Raw genomic sequence first — 9577 nt, 5'->3', positions numbered from 1 at the left:
TTTTATTCCTGCATTTGCCTGAAAGGAACAAAAGAAATCTATACAGTTGTAAATTGAAAGGAAACAAAAACTTAAGTGTTAAAATGCGAAATCACAGTGACGTTCAATGAGAATGATTTTCCATATTATGACGCCCAAAATATTTAAAAGCTCTTCCCACACACATGTATTACGAAAATATCTGACAATCTTAGCAATTTACTTGATCTTAATTTTATATTTAAGAATTATACTAAGTGGTACAAATAATTTCAAGTCATCTACAGTACTAAGTGAGATAAATATATTTCAGATGTCATATACAATTTCGTCATAAACTTACATAATTTATTTTTTATACTTACTGCAATAAACTATCACTAAATTGTGAGATTTATTTCGCAAGTTTCAATCTACATCTTATGTACCATATGATTTTACTGTAGCAGACATGTTTATTGTCATAAACTACTCATTTTTGTTCATATTTTCATACCCATTTACCTATCTCAGAAATAACTCAGCCCTCCCGGAAATGTTTGGTAATTTTATGGGTAGTTCCAAGATTTAACATTATAATATAATACAGAGTCAAAATGACACTCATGCCACCTCTCGGTACTACAGTCTCGCAAGTAGATCAACTCTCACAGATAATGTTCCAGCCATCTCATGGTACTACAGCATGGCAAATGATCTTTCGCGTAACTAGTGAATTATTTATTCGCGGAAATGAAGAGAATCTTACTTGAATTTCGAACAATTGCTCAGAGATGTCTACCATTATGTTCTAACATGTTGAAGCAAATACTCTCTAACATTAATACTGGAAAGCTTTCCTGTTTAGCATTGCAAGCGGTGGCGAAAAGTAACAGTGTTGCCATCTAGCGGCTTGAAACGTTCGCACACTCCGTGCGTTGTGCTGGGTTACGTGAAGAAAAGAGGAGAGGTGTGCATTTGATTTCAATAAGCTGCAAAGCAATAAATAGTATACTTTAGAGTCACTTTGTTCATAACATTTTTAATTAATAACAAATTACAAAGTTATTAGAATAGAAATGAATTGATAAATTCTCATATTATCAAATTTGATGAAATTTAGTTGTGCATGACTTTAGCAGCTTTCATACATCGCTTGTTTTGTTTTTTAGCTGTATGGTTCTCAATTTTATTTTTGATGTAACAATTTATTAACACATTGAAATATTTATCAATGAAGACATTGGCACAGTCACTGCAAATGGACATGTTAACAGGGAGCACTACCATTTTAACTAGTTCTTTTTTTACACCAGTTCTAGTTTTACAAATAACATGATCAATTTCTTTGAAAAATCAGAACACAATTGGCTGAGCATTAGAGAAACATCATTAGGGAAAACAATTTTTGAATCTTTACAGTATTTTTTATTTGCGATGTGCGTTGTTACGTCATCGTTGGGGTTTTCTTTACAAGATAAATTTCTTCGACAAATTTCGTGATTTATTCTGCTACACACCCAACCTGCCACATAAGCCCTTGCATTTTCTTACAACACGTTTTCTTTATTTGTATGCTGTACATTTTTGTCATCAACAGTTACATCCAAATCGGAGACATCTGTAATACCGCCTTCCCATTTTTTTCTTTCTTTTTAAGCGCACTTGCGACATAATGAATTCATCATTAGAAACAATTTTGATTAAATCAGTATTTGAACTGGTTGTCTTCAGAGCTCTCACTTCCGCCCGAAGAGATGAAATAATTTTTTTTGTGTTTAAATACCAACCTTTGAGCTGCAATCAATTTCTTAGAAAGTGTCTTTATCTGAAGATCTTGAGCCATCTTTGACCTTTTAGGATTTCTTGCATCTTAAAAAATAAATAGGGACTTAATTTAGTGAAATATTAATAACGTCTTCAAAGTTTAGGGCTAGGTAAATAATATTTTGCGAATAAATAACTGAATCAGTTTTTATGAGAAAACATGAGTTCACACACTTTCTTCACAAAATCAATAATTCGTATTTTTATGTTACGTATCACAATATGCGTCTATTTAGTTTGAAAAAGTCATGACGTTTAGTATTTTATATGGAGAAACTATAAAGAAATTGTGTTTGGTATGATGGAAGTAAAGTAGTTTTATGCAGTTTAATAACTGATTCACTTAGCACAGAGAACATGTTATTGCTAATGTACTATCTGATTATGAGGTACCTGGTAGAGGACTATCGTCGTTTCTGTCTGGAATCGGAGAACCTGTCGCCTCCTCGATGGAAGGTCTAATGCGTTTCTTTGGGGACCTTCGCAGTTCTTTCATCGTATTTTGACCCATATTTTCGGAAGAAGGAGCTGTTAAATTCAGTGAAGGAATAGCTGTTCTCTTCAGTCTGTTATTAAAAAAAAATATTAAAAATTAACAGGTCTATGACTCATTTGAAACTTCGGTACTTTTCCAATTACACCTTATTTTTACTTACCCCTGACTTTTCAAATTAGGGTTATTGAAGTCCGATAATCTAACGTGATCTGAACATATTCTGTGATTTTTGTACAGATACTCTGTTCCTCTAGTTTTAAACGTTTCGTCTAGGTCCTGTCTTTTACATTTATTTACCCATATGGCACATCTATAAGACAAAAACAAATAACAGTAATAATAATAATAATAATAATAATAATAATAATAATAATAATATGATGATGATGATGATGATGATGATGATGGTGAGGACACGAGACCTGTCATGTGAATCGTGCGAGTGGGGAAAACAATGAGCTAACTGAAAGAGAGTTTGTTTCATGATTAAAATTATACGAATCTACTGACACGAAAGTTCATCTCAGACTAATTATCTTCCTTCTCCATACCCATTGGTGATAGCCACAACACATGATAAGGTCACAGAACAAGTTATCTACTGTCTCCTCTACTGTAATAATAATAATAATAATAATAATAATAATAATAATAATAATAATAATAATAATAATAATAATAATAATCATCATCATCATCCTGTGGCAGAAAAGTAATAGACTACTCGTATTTACATGACTACTCACTCACCTATCTGTATCTTTCGGAAATCTGAAGAACGATCTAGCATCTTTTTTGCCAAGCGTAGTCTTTACAGAAGAACACAGAACAAACAATTCCACTTTTCCCTGACATTTTGTGGAACAACCAAGAGAATAATCCTTACGACTTACACCACGTGTTGAAGTACAAAACTCTTGTTAGAAACAGTTTACCGCGCTATGTGTCACGTTATCCTCACTGTCAACATTCCCTGCCGCTAGATAGCACTGATGAGTCATTCGCCTCTCTTATTGTGAACTTTCCAGTATTAATGTTAGAGAGTATTTGGTTGCAGTAATGGGACACTATACATGAGACCAGAAAAACTCAACGCAATGATAGCTACATAGGAATCTCGCGACTAAGAATACCAGCAACTTAGATTAAGGTTAGGACACAATGTGTGGGAGGGTTTTCCTTAATAGTTGCTGCACCATGCTCAGTCAGCTGTCTGAACTCTAATGATAAATACGTACTTTTAAACATGATTAAACACATTGTACAGCAATACATTTTACTTGTTGCAAGATAGTACCTACTAAAGAAGAAGTCTGTGAATTGTGTATACCCAAGTCATGGCAGCACTTTCCAAACACTACACAACCACTGAAAACATAGCATTGTAAAGTTATATGTGACAAGAAACAGGCTCCGTTCTCGATAAGAAGAAATGTTACACACAGCTATATGTAATGTTAGTGAGTATGAGCTCGAGCAAGTGTCTCAGAACTTCATAAATTGCTGAACTATGTGTACAGAAAGTAATGGAGGACATTTTGTGCTCTCAGTAGCTTTGTTGCATTGGTTGAAGATGGACACTCCTATTCCAGCTCCCGCCTCGTGTGAAGTGCGATCAGTGATGAAGTTTTTGAATGCATAGGGCATAGCACCTATTGGAATAGATCGTCAGCTGTGCCAGGTCTATGGGCAAGCCGATGGTGCAGTGCTGCTGTAGACAATTTTCAGCAGGATGCCAAAATGTGCATGACAAGGAGCGCAGTGGGAGGCCAACCATCATCACAGACGACTTGTGGAGCAACGCACCATCTGCTTGTTCATGACATTAGGCCCAGCTGACAGCTGGCGATCAATTTCAATCAGCACTATGCCCTGTGCATTCAAAATCTTTATCACTGACCGCACTTCACACAGCGGGAGCTGGAATAGGAACGTCCATCTTCAACCAATTCAACGAAGCTACTGAGAGCACTCGGGAAGTTCCGTTAGCGCATGTGCCATGCCAGGACATTACTCTATCACGTATATGCAGTCACTACGCACAACATATGGTTTGCTAGCTGTGGGACGAGTGGGAAAGTTACTTTATGGATGCGCCTCGTACAATGCGTGCAGTTCCGCATTGTGTCACTTTCTTCATTCTCCTGTAACTTCATCCCTCTTAGCTCCAAATATTTTCCTAACAACATTATTCTCAAACACCCTTAATCTCTGTTCCTCTCTCAAAGTGAGAGTCCAAGTTTCACAACCATACAGAACAACCGGTAATATAACTGTTTTATAAATTCTAACTTTCAGATTTTTTAACAGCAGACTAGATGACAAAAGCTTCTCAACCGGATAATAATAGGCATTTCCCATATTTATTCTCCATTTAATTTTCTCCCGGGTGTCATTTATATTTGTTACTGCTGCTCCAAGATATTTGAATTTTTCCACATCTTTGAAGGATAAATTTCCAATTTTTATATTTCCATTTTGTACAAGATTCTGATCACGAGACATAATCATATATTTTTTTCTTTTTGGGATTTACTTCCAAACCTACCACTTTACTGATTTCAAGTAAAATTTCCGTGTTTTCCCTAATCGTTTGTGGATTTTATGTTAACATATTCGTGTCATCTGCTAGACTAAAAGCTGATGTAACCCGTTCAATTCCAAACCCTCTCTGTTATCTTGAACTTTCTTAATGGCATATTCTAGAGCCAAGTTAAAAAGTAAAGGTGATAGTGCATCTCCTTGCTTTAAGATTTCTCCATTTCCTTAAATAAATAATTCACTAGTTATACGAAAGATTATTTACAAGACTGTAGTGCCAAGAGATGGCAGGATTGTCAGTCTCATAGTTTTGACTCGGCCTGCATGATTCAATTTTTCACATTCACAAAACTAACATTATAGCTAAACTATAGTGTAAAGGAACTACTCACTAAAATTATATATCAACATTATGATTCAACTGTGCATGCACATGTGATCAAGAAATCTGTGCACTTGGGCATGAGTATAATGGATGTAAGATGGGTAAGCATAAATAACTGTCTTTTCCCGAAAAATAATATTACACATGTTTAAAATGTTATTTCTCGTGTAACTTTTTCATTATGAGTGACTTGTAATTCGAATTCATACTATTATTGTTTAAATAAATTAAGAATAATAATAGTCATGAATAATGAGGGCGCTTCGAGACTATCATAAAGAAAGTGTAATTTAGTAATAATTCACACACACATGTATGTAACATTGTACCAAATTAACTTTTCACATCATATCACAGCTTATACAGTTTGTCTCAAATGCACATTTAATCATTTTAAAATAGCAATACAAATCAGAAGAAGCAAGCGGTGTTAAGTAAATTCTAAATTAAAGCAAAATGTATAAATACAGAATACATGCATAGCTTAAACGTTTACCATTATGATGTCTCCAACTGATCTTCATCATACTGTTTACTCGTGTTATTTGCTCTCACATGATTGCAAGAATGTCACAAAATTACTGATCATATGAAATTATTACACATATTACAATTATTGTAGTATCTAGCCACTTGGAAAAAGTGAAGTATGTCAACTCATCTCATGTTCTTTGTCCAAGTGACTCAACAAGGACTTTTATGTACCATACCATCATGAAATGCACAATGACGAGTCTCTTGTTCTTCAAAGGCTCAGTTATTTCTTATATGTTCTACTAATTAAGTGCAAAGGAAATAAAAATCAGTAGACCGAAGTAACTCAAAATATTAATGGTGACAGTATCTAAATTGTTGTTATAGAGAATCTTGAATATTTGCATATATTTTTCATTCTTTCAAAAATAAAGTTAGCCATCCTTACTCCATTGGGAAAATGGCCACAACACAATATTGCAACCTTGTATAAATAGGGTATGTGCATCTTTTGACAACAAATGCGACAAAAGAAGCCAATGGAGTACTGTGGCTAATATTTTAAAGGTATTTATTATTTATTTTATTTTATTAATCATTAGTTATTTATTGGAAACAATACATGTTCAAGTGACGAAAATACCACATCTCCCCACTAAAATTGTTTGTTTTGTAACTGCAATAATTCAAATACACAAGCGACAGTGACAGTAATTACATCACAAAGAAAATATTTCTATCATGAAAAGTCAAATTGCATTGGGTGCCATTGGTCACGTACACACACACTTGCGACAGATAGATATCAACATACTAATAAATAAATAATTTGCAAAGTAAACATACTACCCTGACAATATGAATGAGGATGCCTAATCTGTTGACAGAAATTTGTTACATAGTGAAAATAAGTTCATTAATGATGCATATGCCTAAAGAACTATAAATTGTGAATTCATCAGTGAAATCAGGTTTTTGCTAACAAATTAAAAATGGCACACAAAATGACGATGTAATTACTTATGTTTTCATATCATGGTTTATTAATGTTTTTATATTAACCTTTTTAAATACGGTAAATTATGGTAAATCTGTTAAAAAAATTTACATTATATCTCATTCACTTATAGCTTCCACAATTCCAGCGTGATCTTTGGGATCCACAAGACTGATCATATCACTGTGCTGCCTTCGAATATGACGGATTTGGTGTGCTTTGCGTTTGCAACGCTGTGGACAAAATGGACACTGAAAGGTAGGTTCCTTGCCACATTCCCATTGCAGATGACGTTGAAGGGAATCTTTACGCACATATGATCTTCCACATCGCTCACAAGGGAATACTCCTCGAGCACGAGAAGTTGTGCTTTTCCGAGGGCTGTTCTTTGATGAAGATTTAGATTCTTTCTTGACAACCATGAAATCTGAAGGATCCAAGCCTGCCAATACTTCTCCTCGAGTCATTGACCAACCAGACCAACGTTTGGTATCCCCATCACTGCTGCTATCTGGAAAAGTAAACCCAAAACAATGTTAGAATCTGAATTGAAACAAAGCTTGAGATAAAAGTTAAGATATAACCTCAAAACTTATTAATATAGATAACGATAACTGCTCAACCTCCTTTCATATTACTACACTAACAAAAAACACGTATGCAAGAAATTGCGTTAAATTATATAATTCAGTCAAGTTATCTCTCAAATGTAACCTTCATGGATTACTGCTGGATAAACCAACTTGTGAGAAAGATCACGGGACAGTAGGAGAAATAGATATATAGGGTGTTTCAGAAGTAAGAGGTAGCTTTAATTGTTTGTATTTCCTTCATTTTCTACACAATCTTACAAATGCTGGTGCTGGCATATTACACAAGAAATGGGAATTTTTGCATGACCATCTATTGCCAAAACTTCACCGTAAAAGTTGTATATTTCCATCAGTTTCTTCTTGTACAAGTAACAGCATCTATACAGCACTCTGAGTTCATGTTCTAGAATATTCTGTCACAGTATCTGCGATGGACTCCTTCAACTCATCAATTATCATGGTTTGCTGAAGATAACCATAACCAATAATCCGCTGGTTAATATCTGGTAATCTTGCAGAGTTACAGGAAAATGCTTACTATAACATGACTACCAAAACAGTAAGAAACAAACTCTTCATGATGATGCAAAAAAATCCCATTCTTGTGTAATAAACCAGTGGCAGAATTTTTGTGTAGAAAAATGAAGAAAATATAGCAAATAAAGTTACTTCTTACTTTTTAGATAACTGGAAAGGATCCTTATTATTCTTTTCAACCAAGCATAGCATTTTTTCAAGTAACTTCCTGCCTATAGGTTGTAGTTTCCGGGTATTTTGCTGCATCGTTATTGGTTTCTAGAAGCTGATGTTTCGACCATCTTACTGTGGTCTTCTTCAGAGCTATAGTGACTTCTGACTGCTAGTGAGGATGTTATATAGCACCAGTCAGAAGTTACTGTAATTCTGAAGAAGACCACAATAAGATGGTCAAAATGTCAGTTTTTAGACAACAATGACAATGCGGTAAAAAGCCAGAAACCTACAACCTATAAACACCAGCCGTGGAAGCCTAAGTCAAAACTTCCTGCCTAGTTTAACAATTCATTTAATGGAGAAAAATAATATATATCGCCTTGAAATTATAACTATTTTTAAATAATATGTACATACAGTATGTAACATGTCTACCAAATACAGGAGGAAGTAACAAAATTATACCTTGCTATAGAATAAATGCTATTCTATCACAAAATACGAACTTTGCATGTATTTTGTCTTGTATAAAAACAACATTAGAAATACAATCAAAAGTAAATACAAGACAATGCATTAATTGCTAACAGAACAAGTTTCCATATTCAATTCTATCGATCTACATAAGATCAAAATTACGCCAATTACGGCACACTGTTAAGTATTCAGACAATATGTAAATGGATCTCAGTATTATATTCTCTTGAATTCAGATGACCACAGAATTTCCTTGAAAATATTCACAATAAACTATGAGAAAACTATAAAAGCTGTACGTTATAATGTAATGGTAGACCCTTTCTCAAGGATTAGAATTTTTCTGTTTCCTTCAAATTTCCTTCAGGATCAAGTGTCTTAAATCAATACTGTATGAAGAGTATAACATAAATAGCATGTGATATAATGTCCACTCTCCAATACTTACACTTTTAAATGAAAATTACATTCTATGTAAAATCCCGAAAGAAAACAAACGCAATACCTAGAAGATACTCTTGGGCCGACATTTAAAACTACTTTTCTAATAGAAATCCGAATATAAATACAGGAAAAATACAGATCGACAAACACTTATGGTAACTATAATCAGTTACCTACATATCGTTTATGAATATCAACATGTTATTTAAAAAATAATTTAATATTAATTTATAAAAGTAGTCTGAATGTATTCCTAGATTCAACATAAACAATCTATTCTTTTCCTTTTCCCCCTTCCTCCATATATTATTTTGTTTTATTACTTATGAGATTTCAGCTTTACTAAGAAAGTTGTATTGAAGTAATCTGGTTTTGCAAATTTCTCAAAAGTGTCTGCACTAAATCTAAGTTTTATTCTTAGAGTAGTACAGCTCAAGACCTGGAAGATTCACTTATTGCTCTGTGCCCATATCGCTTGACTATCTCTAACAATTTGACTGGCCAACATAATGGACCCAGCAGAATATGAGAACCCTTCAGGTCTTAAGTGAAGTGACCTAAGGATGGAGGCTTTAAGTAGTAGGTGAAAAATTAATTTCCATAAACTTGTGAAAATCAAAATGTCCATACATAATTTTATGATATATTGCCTGGAGTTTCTTACTATCTCCGAATTCTTCAGTTCTTCACAT

The 9577-nt window shown here is 33.9% G+C and overlaps 1 long non-coding RNA gene across 1 annotated transcript; it reads right to left on the bottom strand.

The window, feature by feature from the left end:
- Positions 1-269: 269 nt before the first annotated feature.
- LOC138713740 (uncharacterized) lies at positions 270-8124 on the bottom strand. The gene is made up of 2 exons (XR_011335981.1): positions 2179-8124; positions 270-1830 (listed from the first exon to the last, which is right to left on the bottom strand). It is a non-coding gene; the product is annotated as an uncharacterized lncRNA (long non-coding RNA).
- Positions 8125-9577: the final 1453 nt, after the last annotated feature.

The sequence above is a fragment of the Periplaneta americana genome, chromosome 14 (assembly GCF_040183065.1).
Source record: "Periplaneta americana isolate PAMFEO1 chromosome 14, P.americana_PAMFEO1_priV1, whole genome shotgun sequence".
Lineage (NCBI taxonomy): Eukaryota > Metazoa > Arthropoda > Insecta > Blattodea > Blattidae > Periplaneta > Periplaneta americana.
This window is presented reverse-complemented; position numbering and strand designations above follow the sequence as displayed.